The sequence below is a fragment of the Aphelocoma coerulescens genome, chromosome 3 (genome assembly GCF_041296385.1).
Source record: "Aphelocoma coerulescens isolate FSJ_1873_10779 chromosome 3, UR_Acoe_1.0, whole genome shotgun sequence".
In the NCBI taxonomy this organism is placed as follows: domain Eukaryota; kingdom Metazoa; phylum Chordata; class Aves; order Passeriformes; family Corvidae; genus Aphelocoma; species Aphelocoma coerulescens.
The window spans coordinates 4,491,501-4,504,263 of NC_091016.1; the positions used below are offsets into that span (position 1 = coordinate 4,491,501).

Genomic DNA, 12,763 nt, shown 5'->3' on the forward strand with positions numbered 1-12,763 from the left:
CCCAAGCCCTGCCTGGGTAGGAGTGTGCCTGTACTCCTGTATTATCAATGTTTGCTATTTCACTCTGAGTTGCATCAGGTTTCTGGGATCTCTACTAAAGAGCCTCCTCTTGGGTTGTTTTCTCCCCCTCCAAGCCCATGTTTACTACTCTTTTTCCTTGCAAAGGAAAGTATGGAGAAAGCATCCAATTCCTTTCTAAAGCTACCAGGCAAGAATTTACCACCAGTTTATTTCCACAAACTTTAAAGCCACCTCATTTTCTCATTTTTCAAATCTGATTCACAGCTGGGTGTGTTAGGTTGACAGTCTGGCAACTCTCATCCTAATCCCAGTGGCTCCATGAGCTGTTCCTGGGATGAGCAGGGCTTACAGGCGTGTGCAGACCTGGGCTCCTCCTGCCCATCAAGGTGACATAGACACCAATGTCCCCGAGTGCTGTGACAAGGAAAAGGGGCTCCTCTCTGTAATGTGACCTAGATGTGACCTAGAAGAGTGCTGGAAAACTTTGGCTTTCAGCACTTTGTCACACGGACGAGTTGGGCTTCAAAATCCTTTTATCCCAGTCACATGTGGCTGCACGCCCGGATTGCTGTCACCGTGTGCCATGCGCTCCCGACTCGGACTGACACCTTCCCTCTTGCCAGCTGCACTTGCCGTGTTTTGTGGTGTCAGGCAAGGCTGTCACAAGAAAGGACTATCCCAGTTTACTGTTCTGATGGCCAGCACAGAACCCAATTACTTAAAAGAAGGTGGGACATGAGCACAGAAAAAAGGTTTCCTTTTGAAAACAAAGCAAAACCAGTATTGTAAACCTCTAAGTTGCTCCAGAGCAGTGGAGCACTGGGGGTGGGTAGCTCGTCCCCATTATTCACAGACTACCCCTATTGCAGCCTCCTCTCCATAAAAGGATGAGGAGGAGCAGAAGGGATTTCCTGGGGAGAATCAGCACAGCCAAGGCAGCTCATGCTCCTGGGTGTTGAGGCTGTACAGCTCTAAGGGAAAAGATGGGGAAAAACAAATCGTGGTGCCAAACATTTCCCAGCAGCTCTCCCTTTAACCAGTCACAAGCAATGGGCTCACTCAGACACCATCCCAATGGATGAACTCCATGGCTGGCAAGCAAGGAATGGGGGCTGCCAGTGGACACAGTAGGGAATAGCCTGATGTAGCTGGAATACTAAAAACTCAGAAACAAACAGTCCTCTTTGCATACACCTATAAACCTATAGATACACACAAATGTTTTGCAACATATCCGAGTTTGAAATGTGTTAGCACATCAGCGCTTCCAGACATGTCTGGAAGGTGCATCCAAGTCCCTTCTCTTTCTTTCCAAACTTGTTTACTTTTCCTCATGGAAAGCTGCAGCCTTGGAGGCCGCCTGGCACCACATCTGCTCAGCGAGTGCAGGAGTGGTCTCCAGAATCAAGTCTCTATCTCCAGCATCCCTTATGCTAAGATCTGTGAACAAACAACGTGGAAAAAAAAAAAAACACCCAAGAAAAAGAAAAAAAAAAACCAACTAAAAACTTTTGTCCGTGGATTCAAAAGAGCCCTCTTCATGCCAGATTCATCTACATTAAATTGGTCATGACCTTCCAGGTGTCTTTAAGGTTGAAGTGTTTGCTGGACCATTTAAAGCTCCTCTCCCGGGCTCCTGCGACCCTCCTGACATGGAGAGCTGGGCTTTTAAGAGTGTAGCCACCTTGTCAATGCTCAGAGGTCACTAATAGCCTGCCTTGGGCCTTCCAGCGGGTCGCATTTGGCTTGCTAGCCCAACACAAAGGAAAAGGAGAGGAAAGCTGGGGAGGGGGGATAATTATCATTCTTCCTCTCCACCCCCCCTCTCCAGGCTGAGAGTTATGCTCCATGTCACTGTGTTAATGCGCTTGCATCCAGGGAGACACATAATGCTCCTCTCAGCCCTGTTTATTAGTGAGATCCATTTGCGAAAGGCCCTTCTTTTGTACCACAATATGAATGTGCTTTGATGGCAAATAATTACGCTAGTCCTTTTGACATGAGGATCCACAGGCTGCCCTAGTTAAGCCAGTAATTAGCCTGTCCTCCTTTTTTTTTTTTTTTAATTTTTTTTTTTTTATTATTATTATTATTGAGAAACTACAAATTATCCTCATATGAGCACTGGCCATTGCTTTTTCTCTTTTCTATTCTGCCTCTCTCCCTCTCCCTTGTATCTCTCGGCACTTTGGATAAGCGGAATGCAGCTGCACTAGAGCAAGATAAAGCTCCGCCATCAAGATGATGAACAATTTGGATGAAGAGGCTTCGAGATGAACACAAAAGCTGAAGAAGTGCGGCTGATGCAGCCCCGGACAGCTGAAGAATGCTGCAGTCTGCAGATGAATAGCCCTCATTTGTGAATATACAGATTTTCCATGATGAATAAAAACTGAGTGTAGGTCACAATAAATAAACTTTTTTTTCCCCCTTCTTCTCAAATAATAATTCAGGTTCCCGGCACCAAACAGCTGTAAATTGAAGGTTGTGCTTAGTTTTCTCAACTCTCAAAGGGGATAATTAAGCTAAGCTCATATTGTTTGATATATTAGCGTAATGATGAGCTACTATATTCTGGCTTGTTTCGAGTTATTTTAGGGTTTTTTTTTTTCCATTATCTTTTTTCTTAAATTACATTTCAAATACATTTTAAATCTAGAAACAGCATTTCTGAAACACAGTTGCCCTGTGTTTGGGTCTATCTGGAATGTATTCATATAACATTTAATTAAAGATGCTACATCCCCCTTTTTTGGGAAAAAAGTGTGGAGGTAAAAATATTACTTGACTAGTCCTGACATAATCTCACTCAACTGCCAAACCTTTATCCTTATTGGTGCACAACTGTTAAATGTGGCTGTATTCTTCATCAATACAGACAGTCACTACCCTTCTGGAACTTCAGGACTGGTAGTCCTTGGCAACCATAAAACCACTTCAGCCTGCCTAATTTTTTCATAATTTCATTTGAAGATCATCAGAGGGAAAACATAATTTTTGATTTTACCTGTAAACTCAGGGTTCCACGCACAGACTGGTGGATGTCATCTTTTTAGGGTGGCTGACCAGATTTGGGGCCTCTAAGAAGTTTAAAATACCTGAAAGTTGAAGATGTATCTTGGGAAGCAGAGTAAAAGTGAAAGAAGCCCACGAACCTGAGTGCAGGTGGAGAGCAATGGTCCAAAACACGCTCATAAAAGTAGGATACACAGCAATAATGAGTAGGACTGTTCAATAAAAGCATTTGTTATCTTGTCATTTTCCAAGCTAGAAGAACACATGAAGCTTTTTCTCCATAATCACAACCCACAAAAACTGAGCAATGATTATATTAGAGAAGAAGGAAATCAGGGAGTGGCACAGGGCTCTGACTTTAGTTTCAGTATTGAGTAGAAAGTTCTGCTAACTTAAGTCAAACAGACTTTTCCTCTTACCCATGTTTTGAGAATTAAATCCCACAGCACACTCATTTGTTTATATTCTAAGGCTATGGCACAGCTTCATAACATGGTGAGAAGAGATAGTTCAAATATTTCAGGAAAAAAAATAAGATTATCCTACATCTTGACCTGTTTCTGGAACCAATGTCAAGCCACATGTTTTTTATGGTTCAAAAATGTGTGTGAATTGTTCCTTTCATCTCTAGTTTGGGATCAAAGGAAGAACAGCCCCTGTGATATTTACAGCATGCCTAGAAAGAAACCCCAGGAATCTTCCGCCAAAGCCTGTTCCTATGAGGTTTCTGAGTTGTTCTGCACGGCCAAGACTCTGATGTGGGGTGGGTGAGCATTGGGGTGCCAGTGCCAAACTTTTCCAGCTCTCCCAGCCTCAGTGGTAATGCCTCATCCTGATTTCCCAATGAGGATTATAAATCCTCATTGACCTGTTGTCACACTGCAGGGAGGCAGCCCAAACTGTGAGGATTTCAGTGGGTTCAGGATCACATTCCCTGTCTTCTTTACAAGCCCCTCATGGTCTGCTCTAAAGCTTTGCCCATTACCCCTGTCCTTGCGCTCATCCCATCAAACAGCAATGGGATGTCACCACGGATGAGGTGGGGCCCAACTTTCTCCTTCTGGGCACAGCCACAATACACTAATCACAAGTGTGTTAGGAAGACCAATTAATCAGAAATTGCAAAGCAGGGAGGGCAGTGGGGGAGAAAAAGAAAAAAAAGAAAATTGGTTTTTTCCCTCACCTGGGATAAAATTCCCACTGGCTGCTCACTCCGAAAACACTGCCACAATCCTGATCCACAGGCCATTAGAGACTGTGAGTCTTCCCAATGGCTTCATGGGAGTTTCAACCAGGTCATTACTAAACCCAGAGAAAAATAAAACTGGGGGCTTTGCAGTGCTGCACATCAGAGAAAAGCAGGGAGCCACGCATATCCCTAAGGATCACAGCTCCCAGGGCACTGATGGTGGTCAAACAGGCTTAGATTATCACCTAGAGCCCATCCAGTACTTAAACTGATGATGGATTTCCATCCATGCTTGCAGTAATGGCCGGACATTTATTAACTCTTTTCTCACTCATTATCTCCCTCCTTTAAAAGGGTGCTCACAGCAAAACCGGGATCAATAGTTAGGAAAACAGATTTTTCATTTGACAGCTGTGTAAAAACACACCTTTATTTTGTATCTAGCCCTCTACTGACTCTGCTTACCCATTAAAGATTTTCTTTTTTAACAGCCATAAAATTATTATTCACATTTTTGTTAGAAGCTTGAATTCCTCATCAGAGCTGTGCTAAGACCTGCTCATTTTTGTAATGAGAGAGAGGGAGGAGGCAGCTCCTGCTCTAAGGAGGTTGCAATTTTAGCATGTAAGAGACAAAGAAGTGCAGGTAACCCATCCAGGAGGCAGGAGGGGTTGAGGACAAGGTAAAGGTGATAAAACCAAACAAACAACCCTGTTGTGTTTAATAACCTCAGCCTCAGTTTATGCTGTTATAGGATTTCAATATTTTTCAGATTATGCAATCTGATTTAGTAATCAGTTGTTCAATACGAGTCTTGTTCTTCCTCGTCTCTGCTGCAAGAGCTGATGGAGGCAAAAGGCTCTCGTGCCCTGGTGGGAAGAGCCACTCTCACATTCAAAACTTAAGACTGACCCAAGGGATCATCAATCAGTAGCTCACTTTAAAATTCTCTTTAAAATGTTTTACTAGCTCACTTTACTTGGCATTTTTATCACTATCTATATCTCTAAAGCAGTGATATAATTAGTAAAGCTATTAATGTTTCTTATGTTTAGTCTTACAAAAGCTACAAATATCTATAAATCTGGCTTACAACAAAATAAATAATGACAATAATTCTGTCAAGCATCAATATAATTTGCCGGACAGCATTGTGTAAACCAAGCAAATATCTGAACCATTAATGAGCTTAATCTGTGCCATTTAACCGCCCCCTCAGTAAATTGTTCTGCAGGCCAGAGAGGGGTCTCCAGCTTAGTAACTCTGGAAATTTCCCACAAAAGTGACCAGCCTGACTTAATCCAGTTCTGCCTCACACTCTCCTACAACTAGAGACAATCTCTTACCGAACATGTAGGAAAGGGGTTTTTTTTCCCCCCATCCCTGTAAAACTTTGGGTTTTCAGAGAAGCTGATGTTCTGCATGGATCCATGTTCCTTAAGAGAAAAACCCAAATGAAACAAACCAAAAAACCTGCCACCTGAAAATAACTACCCTTTCCCTTTTCTTCCTGACAATATTCACTTTTTAGTGGTGAGGGCGTTCACTCAGGACAAGACAGAGTCAGTTACAAGACTCTGCTCTGTGTTGTTCAAACCAGTAACAGGAATCTGGGTGCCAGCATCTTCGCCTTAGGGTTAGGTTCTCTCATTCAAGCCAAAATTTATGCCTCAGGCAGGAGAAACTTTTCATCTCTAAAACATCAAACCGTGATGCTGCAGAGTCATGCTTTTTGTCATATTGCCTGCTCCCAATACAGGGATTTTTGTGAAAACTCCTGGACAGCTCATGTCCCCAAGACTTTGAACCATAGCATGGGCTACCCTTTATTCTGCTAACACTTGATTTTTCTTTAAAATTGAGTGGGTTTCAACATATGCACCAAAAAAACCTCCAAACAACCAAAAAAACCTCACCAACAGAAAGGGCAGACCAAGCCTTGGCAAAAGAATATAAACCCACCACCCATGGCATCACCATTTCAATAACAAAATAAATGTCTGCTCTCATGAGCCCCAAGTAAAAGCCCCTTTAAATAAAAGTATTAGAAGAATACATCAGTTATAAGATATAATACCAGTGACTAATACCACAGGATGGGCATTTTTAACTTTCACTCTGAAATGACTGGATAAGAGAGTACAATATATATTTTGAATTCAGGGTGAGAAGATCTTTTTAATATAAGTGTTTTATGATGTAGTCATACATCATTTCTAACTAAAATGCTAAACAAAACACCATCCTTTTCTGAAACATAGATAATGATGGATTTTTGTTATTCTATTTTATTCCATAAGATAGTTTTTCAACCCAAACTTTTATTTTATTGATGGCATAAGAAGGCCCCAGTGCATCTTCTTTCATATATGAGACAATTTCATGAAAACTGTGAGCTAAAACTCAAATGTCATTACAGAGAAAGAATTTTTGGATATGTGATCATTTATTGGGATAGTCCCACAAGATGGGATTAAAGGAGATTAAAAGGACCAGGTATGTTTTGTTGATTGCTTTGGCACTTGAAAACCCCTCTGATCTCAGAGCAGGAGTTTTGTGGGTATTATTATAATAATAATGGGGATCCTGGAGGACGGAAGGTGGATAAGCAGAAGGGAACTAAATCCAATAATGTTTGTACTGTCACAAAGCCAGGATGGTTTGGGATATGATTTAATCCTATGGAGCAGACCTACCCAACACTCCTAAGGAAGAGATAGACAAATAAATATACCCAGTAAAATAGAGGCATATCTGCAAAGTGAAATCCCTCACCCTTCCCTGGGCAAAATATTTTATTCCATCAGCTCCAAAACTCGCCAGTAATTTGGCTCTGTGTGTGCTGAGCAAGAATCCCAGCAAATCTCTGCCTCCTCCACTTGATAGCCTCAGTGAAACACGACATCCGAGGATTTGCCTGTGCTTTCTGTCTCTTTCCTTGTTTGTTTTCATGTGTACCACCAAAACAGACTGTCACTACCTATAAGGAACCAAAATGTTTTAAATACTGACTACTGCAAAAATATGAAACACCTTTTTTAGTACTTGGTTCAAACAGCGGGATGGAGGGGGGAAGGAAAATGGCATTTCCACTACTCTGGTGTTGAGGATGGATGGCTGCTCAATGCACCATTGCCTTTCCAAACACCTTACTGTGTCTCTCACAAGATAACTTCTCCCATCGTCTCTTGTCCCAGAGACTCCCAAGCTTGGTTGTGTTTTTAAAAAAGAGCTTTCCTGGAAAAGCTGATGTTAGAATGGCGGTGCGAAGTTGTACAAATTGTATCACTTCTGTGCTTCAAGAAAATCTGAATTAAACCCTCAACTTGTAACACTTCTTCCAGGGAGCTGGACCAAGCGATGAGCCAGCCCATGGCAGACACATCTGCAGCAGAGACACAGGGCCTGCTTTTACAGCAGTAAAATAATAAATTAAAAAAAACTCCAGGCCTGTAGTTGTTCTTGTTTTGAGTTCTTACACTGACTACTTTGCCCATATACCTCCTGAAGATTTTGGCCGTGGTGCCTAATCAGAACAATAGCTCAGAAGAAGCCAGCAGTCCTGGTTGCAATTAGTTGGGACTATTTTAACTACCTGTTGGGTTGTTACAGATTTAAGAAGGACTGGCTGGTGAGAAGAAGGTTCTGGCAAAAACATCTCTGCTGAGTCAGAAACACTTAGGGATTTTTTATTTTCTAATTTTTATTTTTTAAATTCAGCAACATGGTTTGGAAAGACTGCTTAAAAAACATGAGATACATCCTTTCCTGTTTTTCATATCCATTCCTGACTCTTAGCTCTCCAAGGAAGTCTGTATTCCTTATTTACACACAGTGGCCAGCACAGCACCCTCCTGTCCCCAGAGCTCAGTCAGAAAAGAAATAAAAACAATCTGAAGAACAAGTGGATCACACAATCAGTGTGATCTTCCCCTAAATCCTGGATGAAACACCTCATGAAATCCACACGGGAGAGCCTGAATGCATTAACCAGAAAAAAAAAAAAAAAAAAAAAAAAAATCTGTGAAAGAAGTTCCACTTAAAATAAAAGGCAGCAGAGACCAAACTCTAAGAGTCCAGGTTTCAAATGAGCTTTCATTATTCATTGACCCGGGTTTCTTCTTTGTGCTATGCAGAAAGCAAAAGGTTAAACTGGTGCCGATGGGAGCAGGGACGGGAGGGTGGGTGGGTGCTGTGGACAGCTTGGCCCCACAGAGCTGGGGAGGGGATGCTTTGACTGTGCACTCAGAACTTCCCAGCACAAGGGTGCAGCAGCTCAGCTAATTGGGGAAGATAAAAGGCAGGTTTTTATGAGACAGACACCATCATTATCAGAAATGAAGGATAAAAACTTGAGCAGCTACATCTTATTTTATCGCTGGGAAGTCTCAGAAGGAAAAAAGAATTATCAAAGTTTTTGATAGTTCCATTTAACCACAAGAAAACTATGTTAATGTAACCTTAAAGGTTTGACTGAAACCTGTGAAATCAAGGCAACTCACAGTCCAGGCCTCAGCTTCTTCCCTAAGCCACCTGTAGTGCTGGGTCTGTGTGAGACACAAACGCTGCCTGCTTGGGGACAGTGTCATTCATATGGGCAGACCACGCTGCTGTAACCCCAAAACCAACACCCAGCACAGCCCCTAGAGCTGCACACAAAGTGGGCTTCTGTTTCCTATGCTTTCCCTCTGTTTCTCATAAGGAAAACATAAAGACCATAAGCAGTTTCATCACAAACAAATCCAACACGAAACTTCCCTCTCCAAAGCACAGCCAGGCAGTGAGAAGCAAATGCTTTAATGGCCAAGTTGAAAAAGCCCTGAAAGTCTGGGTTTCTAATGAAAATACTGACAGAGCCTTAACCACCCTGCAGCGTGAGCAGGCGCCACCATAATGACCATTTAAGCCCTCTTTTCTGAGAAAGGCTTGGCCCAGCAGCACAGGAGGAGTAAACAGGGCTGGTAACTTAATGACCTTTGAGCATTAGCAGATGGCCTTTTTACGAGCACAGATTAGCAGAACATGGGAGTTTTTAATGGCCACTAACAGGTGCCAAGGCTGCTTTTCCCTTCTCTACCTACCCACAGCCAGTAAAGCACCAATCTGCTCCCGTGACATCCTTTATTCGTCTTTACACCCCAGCATCTTGGATAACACAGCAGTATACGTCCTGCACCATCCTGGCAAAGATGTAGGTTAGCCAAAAACAAGAGCACCTCACCTTTGGGTGATGGCATTATCAGCTGAGTCCTCATCACAAGATCACTTCTGAGGTACAGCCAGTTCAGTAGGGATAGTCAAAACGGTTGCCCCTTCTTTCTGGTTCAAGAGAGATGTGGGAAACCTCAGCAGCGAGTTCCAGAGCTGTTTGAAAGCAAGAGGGAGTCTAAGCAAAGCCAGGGCAGGGGATTCTCTTATTTACAGCATCACAGTGTTCACCTATGACATTCCCAGTTCTGCCCCATTAAAGACACCCTGGTATCTTTATGAGCTGAGGGCCACAGTAAATGCTCCATTCATGTCTCTGCAAATATTCCCTTACCCAGCCTTATCCTGGCCCAGGAACAACTCAGAAGCACACCAGGACTCAAGGCAATTACCAAATTGGCTCCTCTGCATTTATCTCTGTGGGTGGGTAGAGGAAAGCCCTCACAATTAATCTCAGATGCTGCCTGATTAGACACAACTCAGGGGTTATGATCCTCTCGGAGCCAAGGGGTCTGCTCACAGTCTGGAGCTGCAGTGAGCAGGCTGAGGCAGCTCCTGCCCTCACCTCAGGTGTGGGAACCACACACAAGTGCAGGTCAGTGGCTACTGAGTGGGAAACTGAGGAAATGTAGGGGAAAAAACAGCAAGAACATGGCTGGGGAGCAGATTATGGCATCCTTCAGCCTCCATTCTTTGGGCTTCCCAATCTTGGCCTCTCTTCTCTCAGCTCCCATTACTGGCCTCCAAATCTCTTAGCCTCCACTCTCTTGAGAGATGCCATATGCCAGTGTCTTATTTTTCCGTAGAAAGAGATAACACGGTGCAAACTCCAGATTTTGTAATGTGTGGTGGCAGTGCCAATCTTGCAACTGTCAGGTTGGAATCCCTTATTAGAAGGAACATATTATGGCTGGGATTTGAGGCAAAACACCAGGGAAAGAGATTGGAAAACTCAGGGAAAAAAAAATTCCATGATAAAACAATTAAAACTTGCCACGCAGAGGAATTCATCGTGTCCAGAACAGAATTCCTGGAAAGCAGCACTGTGAGAAGCTTTATGCAAATTACTGCAAGAAAATAGCCCCCAGCCCAGACAGCATGAGGCAGTGAAATTGGGAGTCTGCAAAAAACAGTGCATTAAACCGTCCACTGTGGGAAATGACACAGGAGAGGGGATGTGGAGTGTGGGGAAAGGAAAATGCTGGCAGCAGCAGCAACAGTGCTGGCACTGGGCCCTCCTGGCACCACTGCTGGTGCCTCTGGGTATGGGAAGACGCAGCCCCCAGAGGAAAAAGAAGGTCCAGCAATGGTGCACAAGTCAGTGTGGGGCTAATCCCAGTGGTATTGTCCAAAAAAAATCCAGGTACTATAAGGAAATGGAAAAGCTAAAGATGGAAGCTCCCAACAGAGCAGGGCTGAAGGAGCCGATGCAGGCCTCATCCTGTCATACAGGTGTTTACACAGACAGGAAATAAGAGAACATTTCCATTACCTAACAGAGGTGCACTCGGAAGCTGGGCTAATGCCCAGTGTGTTGGATATGTCCACAGGGTCCCTTTCCTTCCCGCTCATGATTCCCTTTGGGAGCTCTCTTGCAGTGCCATTGGGATTGTGCAGCATTTCAAAGGAAAATGCAATTTCTTGTTGAGACACAGGGTCTGCTTCTGGCTGAATCTGAAGGAAAGAGGGATAGAAAAACAGAATCAGAGCTTCAAAAAACTTTGGGAAGAGTATTGCTGTGCAAAAGCTAAACAAAACATGAATTAAAGGTAAGAGAAGGATGTGCTAAAAGGCCTGATGGTCTGGTGACACCAAATTTCAGAAGAAACAGGAGTAATTTATACAGATGCCAGATCTGGCAGGAAGTACTGATGTCTACAGACCTCCCCAATGAGAGAATTAAGCCAAACTCTTGAAACTACATTGTCTAAAGAGAGACCTGGGCTTTATGTGACAGATGTGGGGATCCTCACCCTGCAACCAAGCAGGCAAGCTCAGTTGTAATGGCCACAAAGGGGCATGGGGTAGCACGCTGCTGAGCCCTGAACTCACACAGCCCTGCAGAGCCCTGGTAAATGCATTACAGGAGAGGACCTAGCCTTTCATCAGCCTCCAGGAAGAAAAGGGAGAAAGTCCTCTGAAGTGGGTGTTCTTCCTAGGAGCATTGGGCCAGAGGCAGAGCACGGCGAGGCAGCTGAGTGTGCGGACAAGACACAACCAGAACTCATTAACTCACCGCTGTGGTGCTGGTGGTGCCTCCAGGGAGACCACACAGCAGCACAGAAAACCCTGGAGACTAATTGAACATGGTTAATTATTAGGGAATTTAAGATATATTTGAATTTCTTTATTGTGTTCATGTTGTTTGTTGCAGTTATTTTTGGCTGGGGAAATGGTACCTTTCAGGAACTTTGGAAAGAGCCATTTGGAAGGGACTCGTGTCCCTCGGGGCTGGGGTGACACGTGGCTAAGCTACCTCAGTCCCCTCCCAAGTCCCCCCAGTGCCTCCCAGCATCAGATGGCAACCTGCCCCAGTACATGCTCTTGTAAAAGGACACAGCAAAGCAAACACCTTGACTGGCAGGAGGCAGGTTTCTGCTGCAATCCACAACGTTTGAAAAATAATTTGTTCCGTTAGTGAAAGCCAGCAGTGGGGTCACAACCCTCCCAAATACCACAATATAACCATGGACTTGGAGGTCTAGGCTTTAGCCGGCCTAAGACTTTATGAGCTGGAAATCTGCTCAGAAACTTCACCTTCGTAAAGGTGGATCAATTTACGTCCCTGCATCAAGGGCTGGTTAATGCTGTGGGGTTTTGTGCATGAGCTGAAGAGCGAGGCCGGCCTAGTGCAATGGCATAACCAGTGCAACCACATCAAAGGCAGTGGAGAGACACTCTCTTCAGTGGAGGGTGCACTCATGTGACTGCTCTTTGCCGGAGATCATGAGATTATATGAACGCTGAAATTTAAAGCGAAATCGGGTGTGAATGAAGTTGGCTGAGGCGAAGGGAAATGCGTGCGGGAGTCTCTGCGAAGCCAACACACAGAAAAGTTTTGTTCCAAACTACGTCGAGTCTTTAAGCCATTTCTGCTGAGTGTTCAACCCACGTTTCAGCTCGCCTGGCTCAAGCTCTGAACACTGAGACCCAAGGATCTGCTCTGCGGAGAATTAATTCCTGGCAGCCAAATTCAAGTCTCCAGACACAAGGGATATTACTCCCAGGGACAAATTTGGCCACTGGCATCCATATTCAGCCCTGGATGAGCAGGAATGACTTCCTCGACTTGTAGAGCTGATTTGCGCCAGCTCTGAATTTGGCCCTGTG

At 44.0% G+C, this 12,763-nt stretch overlaps 1 long non-coding RNA gene across 8 annotated transcripts in view; it reads right to left on the bottom strand.

The window, feature by feature from the left end:
- Nucleotides 1-12,763, bottom strand: part of LOC138107556 (uncharacterized) — a 247,214-nt gene that overhangs the window by 20,045 nt on the left and 214,406 nt on the right. For all 8 annotated transcript variants that reach the window (XR_011149605.1, XR_011149608.1, XR_011149606.1 and 5 more), the window contains 2 exons: nt 10,926-11,107; nt 9,447-9,589 (listed from right to left, as the gene is read on the bottom strand). This is a non-coding gene — a long non-coding RNA (uncharacterized lncRNA). The remainder of the gene's footprint in view (nt 1-9,446; nt 9,590-10,925; nt 11,108-12,763) is intronic.